Source organism: Phlebotomus argentipes, unplaced genomic scaffold (genome assembly GCF_947086385.1).
Source record: "Phlebotomus argentipes unplaced genomic scaffold, Phlebotomus argentipes genome assembly contig_39, whole genome shotgun sequence".
Taxonomy (NCBI): domain Eukaryota; kingdom Metazoa; phylum Arthropoda; class Insecta; order Diptera; family Psychodidae; genus Phlebotomus; species Phlebotomus argentipes.
Window position 1 is genome coordinate 1,465,989 of NW_026776182.1, and position 13,195 is coordinate 1,479,183.

The 13,195-nt window shown below is 34.9% G+C and overlaps 1 protein-coding gene across 4 annotated transcripts in view; it reads left to right on the forward strand.

Moving 5' to 3' along the window:
* The window catches only part of LOC132263766 (TLD domain-containing protein 2), a 53,474-nt gene that overhangs the window by 3,169 nt on the left and 37,110 nt on the right, over positions 1-13,195 (forward strand). For 2 of the 4 annotated variants that reach the window (XM_059763736.1, XM_059763737.1), the window contains exon 1: positions 7,263-7,472. The exons of 1 other annotated variant lie outside the window; for it this stretch is intronic. The gene's annotated coding sequence lies outside the window, so the exon portion shown is untranslated. Of the gene's footprint in view, positions 1-7,262; positions 7,473-13,195 lie in introns of those variants that run through there. One more of the 4 variants, XM_059763728.1, reaches the window with a different exon arrangement.

A 13,195-nucleotide genomic window follows, 5' to 3' on the forward strand; every position in this document is an offset into this window, starting at 1 on the left:
GGCCTTTTCACCATGTCGATGGTAATGGGAAAGTGCCTCCTGAAAAGTAAAGTGTCACACATATGCCAGAGCAGAGATGAAGTTAAATATTTATTCTACTTTTTGCATAAATTTTATAATTCATGTGACATATATAGAATTCTTCGGGCAAGAGGAAAAGGCTCTTAAGATGGTGATCCCATTTTCCAGAAGGCCCCACATTGAGCCTATGAAGGGACACACTCTGATTCTTCCTGAAAGAGAAAGGAGAGGAAAGGAAAGAAAGGAGAGGGAAATAGAAATGGCTGTGTGAATGGAAGTGACGTGCAAAATGAGGAAAAATTGAATAATTTAAAATGCAAATGACATGTATTGGAAATCTGCTGAATTTTCGCGATTTTATTACACTTGGTTGAACTTCTTTTACGCATACCTTTTCTCTGTTCTCCTGCCGTCAAATCTTTTGAGAGTGTATTTCGGACGTGTTCGAATTCTCTTTATCCTATAATTATGTGTATTTGTCACTTATCTGTTTAATTGAAACTACTTAAAATATTGTCATGAGGACAATTACAACGGGTGGACTTTTTTTCTTTGCAAAATCAAAACATTGTTACTTCTTGTTGATAATACGTTGTCTCTGGATAAGAACGATTATATTGTCCGAAAAAGTAATGTGTGAATATTGTGGGATAAAAGTGGTTGACCAGAGAGGAAATATTGAATTGATGGGGTGAATGAAAGGGGGTTTTAACTTCAATTAACAGTCTTTTTCGTGATAACTATCAGAGGATGGTTTTTTATTGAGAAGTCCTTGAATATACTAATCAAGAGCAAGAAGTGATTTTCAATAAATTTCCGTTCATATCATCTACATTTTCGATGTGGGTCATGTGATAATATTTAGGAAATGTAATCATATATGAATGTGAGAAAAGCTGAATGTATGAGTAGTGAGAGAGGGAAAGAGAGGGAAATGTGAATGACGGGAAAAGAGGTCGAAAGTATAACATGGGTATATCGAGGGAAGTCACGTTCTTATCAACTTTAAATGCGACATTTAAATACCGGCTGTGAGGGAGGTGTTTTTCAAACATTGTCGCCACTTTCACCAATGTAGAAAATGGTTGTCTGATCTAATGGGTGAGCGAGAGAGCCATGTTGCGCTATTGGAGTACATATAATAATTAAAAGCATACATATTCACATAGTGGGTGAAAATTTAGCAAGGCAACAATGTTGGAGCAATAATGAATTTGAAAGTGGTGCTGAGGGTGCTTTTGTGCGGGTTTGCAGAAATACTTTGTGTCGCTCTCCCCAAAAATTCCACTATACTATGGAAGTAAGAATTATATTGTACATGTCCTCTCGTAATGTATAATCACTTATGTATACACAAAACATTTGGTAAGAATTTTCCTCTTCCACTGTAACCTTCGTAAATGTAACACTTGTGCAGGTCATTTGAATTTATATCATTTCTGCAGACTATTTTTCCTGTAATGTTGCTCTTGCTCTGCGCTTCTTTTACCCTCATTTCTCCAATGTTTATCTTTTTAAATTATGTATAGGCAAAATATCTTCTGGAAAGAGAAGTGCACAATTTTCAATCGATAGACGGTTAGCCAGACACTGAGTTCTTTCGTTCGCTGTAATAGGGTTTTACCAGGGAATAAAAAGTCTTGTCCAGGACATGTAATTCATTTGCTCAATACTTAACTAAATTGTTAAGTACATTCCCTCAGAAATTGCCTGAAATTTTCTTATGTAATTATTCATGCTTTCCATGTCGACATCATTATGATACTTCTTAAGTTTCTAACATCAAATACAACGAGAAAGGAGCTTATGTGGGATAAATGAGTCTGAGACATTTTAAAGGGTGGAGATGAGGAGCTCAGTTCGAGAGTATGTTTCTGTGTATTTTAATATCTTTTATAGGTAATTAAAAAGCAATTAATGAAAACAAAATTGTATGTGTAGTTCACAGAGCTTTGTCATGAAGGAAGCTTTTAAATGTAAATGCTTTTTGAGCATTAAGCTTTCCTTGTTCAAGGAAACTTAACAGGCACATCTTCTTGTTTTGTTTCTTGTAAACACTCAGCGTTTGTAACACTGTAAACCTTCCCTTACCTTTGAGAACTTTGATAATAGTCTCCAACGCATTTACTGTATATAACTGCATAAATATATATATATATATACATACATGTACAGAATATGTCAATTTATCTAAAGATCAGACATTTTATTTCGGTACTAAAATCTAAAAATATATAGCCTGCAACGTGCTTTGATGCTACCTGATATTTATGTTTATATATGAATAAAAATCACGTAAGAAGATCATGAATGATGACAATATCTCGAATTTTTCTCTCTGTATAAAAATACCATGCATTAAAGCACATATGTAGATGTGCCTGAATTACCTTCTGGACTCAACGTTGTGATTTATTTTCATGATAAGTTATTATTTGGTGGAGCACATTAAAATAAGAGAGTGTTACCTAATACTGAGAAGTCAATGAATCGATATTTTTTTACAAAATTGATTGTGAGTAGGGTGATGAGGAAGAAATACGAATAGCCTGTATATGAGTTGAAACGTTACATATTTTACAAGTCATTTTGCCACAAAAGTTCCTCCCCATGTGGATAGGTGCAATTTGCCACCATGGAGATTATATGTCGATAAGTGAAATTGGGAGCAGGAGTGGAGGGTGTGCTCTGTAGTTTTTCCTTTCTTCTTTGTCCTGCTTTTCCTGAGAGCATGGATGAATTCATCGTCTCAAATGATAATTGCCGTTTCCATGTCAAATTGCTGTCCATTGTATCTCTTTTTTCTCCAGTGCATATCCATCATTCCTCCTCTAAAAGTGCCCCACCCACTCAATGTTGATGTATTGTGTGGGAAAGGGGTGAGTCTTTTCCCTGGGAAGTGTAACAGCGTTTGGGATGAAATCTAATGATTTATCCAGCTATAAATTGCTATGTAATTCCTCCACCATCATAATTTAATGACGCCATTGCGATGACGAGGATGATTAGGGGGATGATAATGGATATAATACTGTAAACTCACGCAGCATCAACAACTACGAGTGCACTGTGAGTGAGAATGAGATGGAGAATGAGCAGGAAGTGACCTAAATATTTGCAATCAATTGGAGAAAAGTAGAAAAAAAAGCAACCGACACGTTTACGTAATACATATAAGAGGAGAAAAATGACAATTTAGAATTCATCTTAACCTGAAACGTGATCAAACAGAATATTCTGTGATGGCTCATGGAATATGGAAGGCTCTTATGTGTTTGTGATTCATTGGAGAATTATTTTCTTTAAAAATTGGATAATTAAAGTAAAGGTTTCAGTGGATATTGTTAGTTGATATTCATGAATATGTATTTTCCTGTAAATCTATTTACGTCGTAATCTGCAAATTTGGATTCTCGTATGTCTGGAAGGATGCTGAATACTTGGAATAATTTTATGTAATTACATCGCAGAGAGAGAGAGCGGGGGGGGGGGAACGTATTCCCCCTCAATATTATACGTTCTCATAATTCCATGAGAGGGATGTAATAAAATGTACGGTGAAAATATGTCGCAGTCATCAAAAATATGTGAAAAATGGAATGCAAATGAAAGTGTTTGGTAAATTAAATTCTACCCATGGAATTAGGTTAATTTGAAGTGTAAATGTTGAAAATGTTGAATATGCTGTCATCATATTTCTCTATGTATCTACATTTTATGTATGGTCGATGCTGATATAATGGTTGATAGGGGATGTAAAAAATCTAAAGAGCTTCTGAAACTGAGTTAAAAAAAAATGTGGAGGAAGTATGAAAAGATCTGACACGTGTTTTGATTGCAAATATTCCCATTTGAGTGTAGAGTAAATATGTGCCATGTAATTTAAAGTTGCGACAAGTGAAACGGGAATTGCGGATAGGAAAAAAATGGTTTGCATGAGATGCAAAAGGAGTGAGGAGAAGAATGGAAGGGACAACAGAGGACACCCTTGAGAATTGTGTGACTTGGTTTGCTGATACCACGACAGGGAATCGAGTTGAGCCTGAACATATAAGTGGATTTATATCACATGATATGTAACTTCAAGTGACGAAAATTTACTTTGCAAGACTTTAGTAACATGATTTATGGGTGATTTGTCTCATGGATGGATATTGGAATTGTGTAAAAAAAATAGTCCGAGCTTGGAGTATCTCAAATGTTTATGCCTAAAAAGTGCTGCGTTATATTTTGTGATAAAATTTTTTTCTTTGGAAAACCCATTTTCGTTTGGACATATTTTCTCTCTAACACAATAACCGTAAAATCGATTCCTGCTTTGTTGTTGTTTTCGTGGTATAGGAACAATTTGGATGGAATATCACCTCATGGGAATTTATTTTAAATAATCTTCTGGTTATCAAGCTACACTCTTTGTTCGTATTATACATATAATGTATATTGAATTCCGTCGACAAAGGCAATTAATGGGAAAAGGTATCTCAATTGACCACAAGTCCATCAATCATTCACCAGAAAATTACAACAATTCATACTACCAGGGTTATACCGAAATTGTGCAAAGAAATGAGGAACAATTCGGGTGGAGTTTTGGGTACAAAACTTGCCCCTTAAAAATCATTTACTCGAAAGTTATTCTCTCACGTTCTTACAAGGAAAGTCAAGAGAATAGAAGATAGAAATCATTTTACTGCTTTTTCTGTCATTAAGAACCAAAAGTACATACGCTTTGATGGTTGTTTTTGCAAAATTGGCAAGAAAGGGTCCATCTTCATGCCCTAACATACGTATATACAATATAGTGCAGGAGAAAATGCGTACAAGTGTCTAAGCTTCTGTGATTGAATTTATATCGATTGTTTGGCGTCGCATTAGGGAAATGAAATTTTCTATTTTCAACAGTTCCACCATAAATTCCTGTCTCTCGCATTGTTTCTCGGTTTATGGAATATCTTCCATTTTTTATCATCCGTTATACATCTATGGAATACCCTGTTTTTGACACTTTTCACCAGGTGTTGAGCAACTTTCCAAATACAATTTTCTGCCCAATTTCATACACGGAATCCGTTGAAATTGGGAACGTGCGGTGTGGGGGTGGTCTTGGATCGAAATGTAGGGAGTTGTTTTTTGTGATTTAGAGCAGGGGAGAGTGGAATGTGCCACTGTATAAATCTCAGACTAATGATATAATGATTTAATTTCACAAATTATACTATCTTTTGCTTGATGTATTATCAATATTAACTTTTTGTCTGGGGACGTCTAGCGAGCTTATGATGAAATGCTTATAATCACGCAATGAAAAAGTCTAATTATACCGTTGTGTTTTTCTGTGGAGCAGCAAGAAAAATACAATAAAGCCGTCTAATAGCACTAGAAGTCGGGTCAATAATTGAGTATATATAGTATAGTGGTCCTCTGGGGCGTCTCTATTGCCATCCCATAGATGAATTGTCATTGATTGTGCCTGCGAGGAAATTAAGTGACCAAACAGATCACGATATCACTCTCTTTCTGTTGAGGGGTGTATTGAAAGTTGTGCGCTATACTCTCTGACTTTTCCCCTTCATTGACGATGTACTAATTTCCGCTTTTGAGTGTAGAAAACATGTGTCTTTTTTTATAGATACATTTTACAAATATTCCCAGTGATTGGCAGGAGAGAGACATGTACATCGAATTCAATAATATGTGCAAGTATTTGAATGCTGGGGGGTATTTTCCATGTATAAGAGATGAGCATTTTGTTGTGTAATATTGGGGGTGATGGCGTGTGAGAGACTCTGTCATATATCATTTGAAAGTGTTTCTGTGTGAACGTAGGCATGTAATACTGACAACGACAATGAGCAGGAACGCCCTTGAAGCTTCTATAATGGATGGTGACTTGTATACATGGAGTGTCAGATGGGAAGGATGTGAGACTGATGGAATTTTGAGAGGACACAGGGAGAGGAGAGTCTTGGATTTGAGGAAGACACGAGCTTCCTTAGAAACGGAGTTTACGCAGGGCTGAAGATTCGTATAAACACAGTGTGTTATACTGTGTACGAAGACAACAAATAGGTGGTTCATGTTTCATGTACTCACAAAAATAATCTGTGAAGAATGATATAAATTCACTTCATGTCTCAGGGGAAATCGTCTGGAAAAAGAGGACAGAATTGTTTCTGAGGAATCTTCCCTTATTGAGGCAAATCTGCTGTCTTCATATTATATTGTGATGATTGAAAATTTGATAATTTATTAGGAACACAAAGGATAACATAAAACGACTAGAACTAGACTGATTCCAAAGGAGTCACAGAGTTTTGATTTTTATTATTATATGCGACGCGAGATATTTCGATTTACTATACTGTATTATGTCTATCTGGCCGTGTCTGAAGCTTATATCTACAATGCTTATGGTGTAAACATTTCTCGATGTGCTTGTTACCCCAAAAATTCAAAGATAAAACACTTTATCCGTCTGTAAATTATTTTAAGTAATTGGTTATTGTGTTCTGTTTTATTTGCAGGTCGGTGATTGGCATCATGAAATCAAAAACAATTTAAATTCTCTCTCCCTAAATATTTATTATTTCCACTGCTTCAAGTTATAAATTTTATCTTCTCGCTCTTACTGTTACTCGCTTTGTGATAAGAATATTTTGCAAAGAGTGTTTATTATTATTTTTATTTTTTAGAAGGAAGATAAATGAGAAATGAGAACAAAATTTCTTAATATTTCTCATTTATTTTCCATAATGTAAAATATATAATCAATCTTTCCATATTTGATGTAATAAGTGTTTTCCAAAAGATCGTATAACAGAGATGTTGCGCAATTAAGAATGTGAAATTTGAGGTAAAGGAGTGGATACTGCAGAGTAACAATGGGGAAAAAATGTTATTGAAAGACACGGAAAATTGTGTGCAATTAAAGGAATCAATTTAAAACAGGTGCAATTACAAAATAAGTGCTAATTGTTGTATTATAAAGAAAGAGAGAGAGAGAGAGGGACAACTTAATTAAGTCATCCTCTCGCTAGTGGTGCCTATTGAAATTCAATAGGGATTGCAAGGCACAAATTGGGATATTTGAACGGAGAAAACGCTGGGAGGATTGCCTGAAAAATCTCGTGTGTCCTCGGAATTTGTATAGGGGGTGCAATGGCAACACCTTCGCGTGAGAATTCAGTGAAACAACAAAGGGGTGCATGCAAATCGGCCGCCATACCTACGCACCACTATTCTGTGTCTGGGAGTGGATCCAACTCAAGTATATCCGGCAGCACGGGCACCCCGCTTTCGGGCAGTCCCACGACAATATCCATCTCGAGCGCACCGCCACAGCATCGAGGCAGTCCTACCCTACCGCCATTGAGTGCTGGCTCGGGTCCTAGTAGGCAGCGATCACTGCGCGATCGTTTGAAAGAAGGAATTACCGGCAGTTTCACCTGGCAGTAAGTTTTCACCCACAGTTTCTGAATGATCATGTGTAGCTCTAATGGGCGATTAGCCCAGTCTGCACTCTAGATATACACACAATGCACACCACACCAGCACCTCTTATAGCAAGCAAATACCATCCAATTGGCTATCACATAATGGGTACAATTAGTACATCTAACAAGGAAAGACCTGCTTGTTTTCAATTGCCATCAATTTAGCGGTGTAATTTTTTCTGTTGAATTTTCACTTTCAATGTTCTTTGTATGAAGAAACTTCTGTAGTCGAAAGACTCGTGTGTTAATTTTTGTGTTAAAATCAATATTATTTTTATAATGTGGAAAAGATAAATAGACGAAGCATGATATCTCATCTGTAATTGTATAGTTGCATGATAGACTTTTCTAAATAATGTGGTTTAAAGTATATTTTTCTTAAACGTTCAACGTGAGTGTTTAATTTTTTCTTCTCATTTTCTTTCCTGGCAAATGTTGATGAGTAATACAATTTACTATGCAAATGTTGTGTGTGTGAGAAAAAATGTTGATGCAACACTTTTCAGTGTAATTTTAAAGGGACACTATTATTTCTCAGCAATTTGTACACTTATTCCAATTACAGTGAGTCCAACCTTGACTTTATACATTATATATGTATGTATATATTTGTGCAAGTGGAAAATTAACGAAAAGGTGTACATAAAGTATTGAACGATGCAGAAGGTGATGAGAAATGATGTCCCATATTTCTCAACTGCTGGTATAATATCTCTCTGACGAGTGAATTTGTGTTTCTGCACTCAAGATGCAAGGATTTTTCATGAGCAAAATAATGTCGGTCAGCTCATGAAAAAAATGCAAAGTTCAATAACTTTGTAGTGCACATGAAAATGAGGATTTCAAGTTGAACTTGAAGTATTAATTGTTGCGCCAACATAAAGCCATTAATCATATTAAAGTGAACAATTTTCATGCATTTATTTTATGGGGAAAAATAATATACTAAAAGTATTAACTTCCATTCAGATATTGATGTGGAAAAGAAAACATAAAGAGTGTAAATCAAGGTTTAAAATAAAATGGGAATCAGAAACACAAAAGTGAAATAATTTCATTGAATGTAGTGCAGAGTCACTCTCGAGTGTGATATTGAGAATTCACCCAGACGGTTGACATCGATTAAAATTGAAATGACTCCTCTAAAGTTAAGTATAATGGATTAGAATTTCAAATAGACTGCTTATATCTGTCCATATGATGCATCTGATGTTGACAATTTGCAATGGAAAAAATAGGACTATTAGAGCGTTAATTATTGGCTTAAGTAAGGAAATTGTCGCCATAATCTCATGTTGATTAATTTGGTCGCCATATCGCAGAGTTTAAAAATGGAGACGACAACTACCTACTTCGAAAGCTGACTGGATAATCTTATTGAATTGCAATTAAAATTAAAATGAGAAATATGTGCGTGTCTGAAATTGCTGATGAGAAGAGGTGTATGTGTATAGTGTCAAAATTGCTATAACTCTCCTAATTGTTTCCGTCTATTTACCATCGTGTTTGGCGGTAAATTGAAATTTACAAATTCGTACGGTCTATTTAAAATTCAACCAGTGCCGCAAAGGCGGTAAAAAATGGCGATGGTGTGCCATCAATTCCACTTTGGTGTGTATAAAGTTTTTTTTTCTGTCTATTATTGAAAATACAAGTATGGTATAAGGATTGTTTGTTTTCTTATTTGAGATTCTTCCATTTGGCAATGGCCAGGTATTTTATTTTTAACTATAATCCCATCCGCGAAGATATTCAGCAAGAAAATTGAGCAAGTGGTGTGTTGACACCCAGAAGTAAATGACTTTGAACTTGAAAGAGAGTGAAAAATACTTCTCTGCGCAACATTGATAGGTGTGTCATTTTAATTATTGCCCCATGCATTCGTTAGTTTTGGTTGACTAGGCACAGAACCACTTGTTGTAATGTATTAAATCACACTGTCTCATGAATGAATATTGTGCAATGAAGCGAAAAATTGTGCCAAAAATTCTTTCGCTTCACCGCCAGACATGTGCTCTATGTGCTCTACGGTTGAAAGAATTTAGTATTTGCGAAAACATGTTTATTTTGCTCTCAATGTGGAGTGTGTTATTCCCAACCAATGTTATTGTGGAAGAGAGCGTGCAGACGACTGACAAGAGTGGTTTTTGGCAATAATTAATTTGCAATTTCATTGTGTCTTTGGAGATTGAATATTAGAGATCCTAAATTAAAATATTTGCTTAGCTTCCGTATAATCTGACTGATTTGCTCACTGATAGTTTAGATAATTATGTAGTTGTGGTGAGAACATATTTAATTCAAGTGAATATTAGAAGAAACAAAATTGTTATGTTCTTTTTGACTCTGCAATTTCTTATACATGTGCACATGAATACATAATAATTTGTTCAATTGATAATACTGATAGCAAATAATTAACTCTTATCTAATAAATTAAAATATAGACATGAAATAATGCTCTGATAGTATTTAATTAAATAATGATATATTCGTGTAATCTGGATAGAAACATTTCTTACGACAAAATGTTTTGTTGCAAACAATAGTCAATCTATTAATGTCTAAAGCTAAAGCAATCCTTATGGTGAAAACACAGCATTTGTAATTTGTAATTTGTCCGCGATCATCTCTTTCTTCCCCTCGCGTTTCGTGTATTTTCTTTCCTACTCTGTCAGCGTCCGACTCTGACATGTCGAGACAGCCACTGTGCGAGTAGGAAGGAAAATACACGAAACGCGTGGGGAAGAAAGAGATGATCGTGGACAAATTACAAATTACAAATGCTGTGTTTTCACCATTATATTCAAAACTTAGGTAAACATTATAATATAAGTCATTTTATTGTTCCAATCAATTCATTGCTCTCAGTCTATCTTTATTTATTGTGAAGAATGGGACATAGAGTACTTAAGTTTGTGTATGTATTGAGAGTTCTTGAAATCAGAACATTGTAGAGAGATTTTTGGCAAGATTTGTAGGAAAACATCTTTACTTACAAATCTTTCCTCGCATGCCAATATTTGTGTTTCGCGTAAACAACCACGTTACGCGGAGAATTAGCTGTAAAATAAGCTCTTCCATGCTTTTATCGATTGAAATGTTGGTTTTTTGAGAGGGCATTTTTTTTATACATTGTTGTATCCATGTGCTGTTAAGCAGCTCAATCGACAATTGTTTGTCACACTCAAGCGTATATTGCGGTAGTTTGGTGCTATGTATTTATTTAATCCGTTTATTTGTGTGTTTCCTTATTTGTTGGGATTTTGTCGCGATGCGACACAGTGGAATTTAATGTTTTTCTTTTTTTTTCTTTTCAATCACATCAGTCACATTTTGTGAAAAGTGATCCTTGCTGTTGCATGTCGATGTGATTTTTCTTTTGTCGTTTGTGACAGAATTGAGGAGAAATTGAATTTGAAGCTGCGAAGGCAAGAAAAACAAGCATTAAATTTCCAGGCTGTGGGGTTTTTGGGTGGAAAATTTTATTTACGTGGCGATGGCAGTTGGAAGAGGAATTAGTGATTCAAGTCACATATCAAATTTAGCGTAAATTATATTCAACGGCAAGGCGTGTAAATTGCAAAAGGCGTATTGGAGGAGAATAACGAAGAGAAGACTATAAACAATTCAATAGAGTGAATCTTATGTAGAGTAGTTAAATACATATATATGTTATATATTTTAAGCAATCAGAGAGTGGGACAATGTGTGAGAATATGTAATTAATTTGACATACGCCACTTGCCCTTCATTGCAAACAATCAGTGCGACACTCTCTGAGGTGAAGTGCATCCACCACTACATCATTTCAGCCATTTCATGCTATAAAAGCTACACAATATCAATGAGACTAAGTGAAAATAATGAACTAGATTGAATTTCACGTGATTCTCTCCCTCATCAATCATTGACTGTTCTTTTTTTTCTGTTGTTGTTGTTTGAAATGGTATAGCGCATAGTGGTCCAATTGCTTATCACTTAATTCGTGCTCTTTTGCATGTGTATTTTAATCCTTTCAATGTTGAACTTGAAGACAAATTGTCGTGCCAAATTTGGTGTACTTGTAAATCGATTGTAGCACGGGGGAAAGGTAGTAAATGATAGAGTGTTGTAATTAAAATTCTTGCTCAATGCAAGAAAATTGACGAGTGTCTGAACGTAATTTCTATTAGATCAAAATATCAAATAGATTATTCATAGTATGGATTAATGCAGAATAATGACATACTATTAGAGAGCATTTTACTCACACACAGTGTGGTATTAATTAATTATTTCACAAATAAAGTAATAGTACACCTCAGTTTTTGAATGATAATAATTAATAAAATCGTGTGACAATTTCCTCTCACTCTGGATGGTGAAACATTTAAATGTTGCTCGTTGATCACTGCTCGTAAGCACATGACATATACACATGAGATGGAAAATTAGAAAAATTTTCTCTATGCGAATCGCCGACTTGAGAACTCTTCAAGTGACACTGACCTAAATGCATATGTCTCACCATGTAATATTCTCCCATGTTCTCCGGAAAATGCTGTTGCTTGCAACATGATCGATCGAGACGCCGAAAGCATCATTTTGCATGAATTTTCATAAAATCCCAATTATACCCTGGCATTTACCATATTTTTCTCTCTCACCTTTTTTTTGTCGATACACTCTGTATCGTGTGTCTTTTTTAATCTGTATATTTCGCGTTTAAGACTGTATATTATATACGAGAAAAAAAAAGAAACAATCCTTCTTGCTCTGCTGCAAAATTCCAATTTTTCACAATATTACCAATGAGGGTGAACTACTTTTTCACTGAGCATAACTCACGAGACTCTCCTATGTAAAAATTGCTGAGCTCGTTGAAAAATCAACAGCACATTGTCACTGCTGTGCCGAAGTGAGTTATTGCATTTTATTGCACAGCATGAAATGTGTTAAGTATGAAATTGTAAATAATATTTCTGCAAATAGTTTAACTTTTGAGATCCGTGTCTATTTTTAGTGCAATGCTTGGTAGTTTCACAATAATTATTATTAACATTTTTTATAAGTTATAGCCCAACAGAAATGTATACTGAGTATATAAATTTTTACTGCACAAGCGATATATTGGCGGGAAATTGAATATCTCGCGAAATTGGTAATATTTCACGGGGTATTTAATGAATTATCATAGTACACCTCTTTGCATAGGCGTTTCTGTTGTCGAGATTTGCGTTCGTGCTAGACGGAGATACACGGGCAAGCAACAATTGCCAATCTATTCATTTTGTAGTCACATGTAAATATTTTCATCTACTCACATGGTGCACCTTTCGGAACTCAGTCTTTCAGCGACATATTTCATTAGATAGTATTTTATTGGGTTTCTAAAAAGACAAACCAGCAAGAGTGACCTTTATAAAAAAAAACTATATGTATTACATTAAATATGGTTACGAAGAGAAGCAACAATTTTTAAGAATAGAATTAGACTATTTATTCTTGGAGTTGCAGATGTTTAAGAAGAAACCAATTCAAAGCAGATTTGGAAAGAAATGTTGATAACAAAACCGGTTATATTCAGATTAATTCGTATTTTATATTATTGATTTATCACCTCTTTCTGTTTTCCGTGCGAAGAATCGGTTTAAATTGGATATGAAATTTATGGTATCATCAAGGCAAGTAGTTAGCAA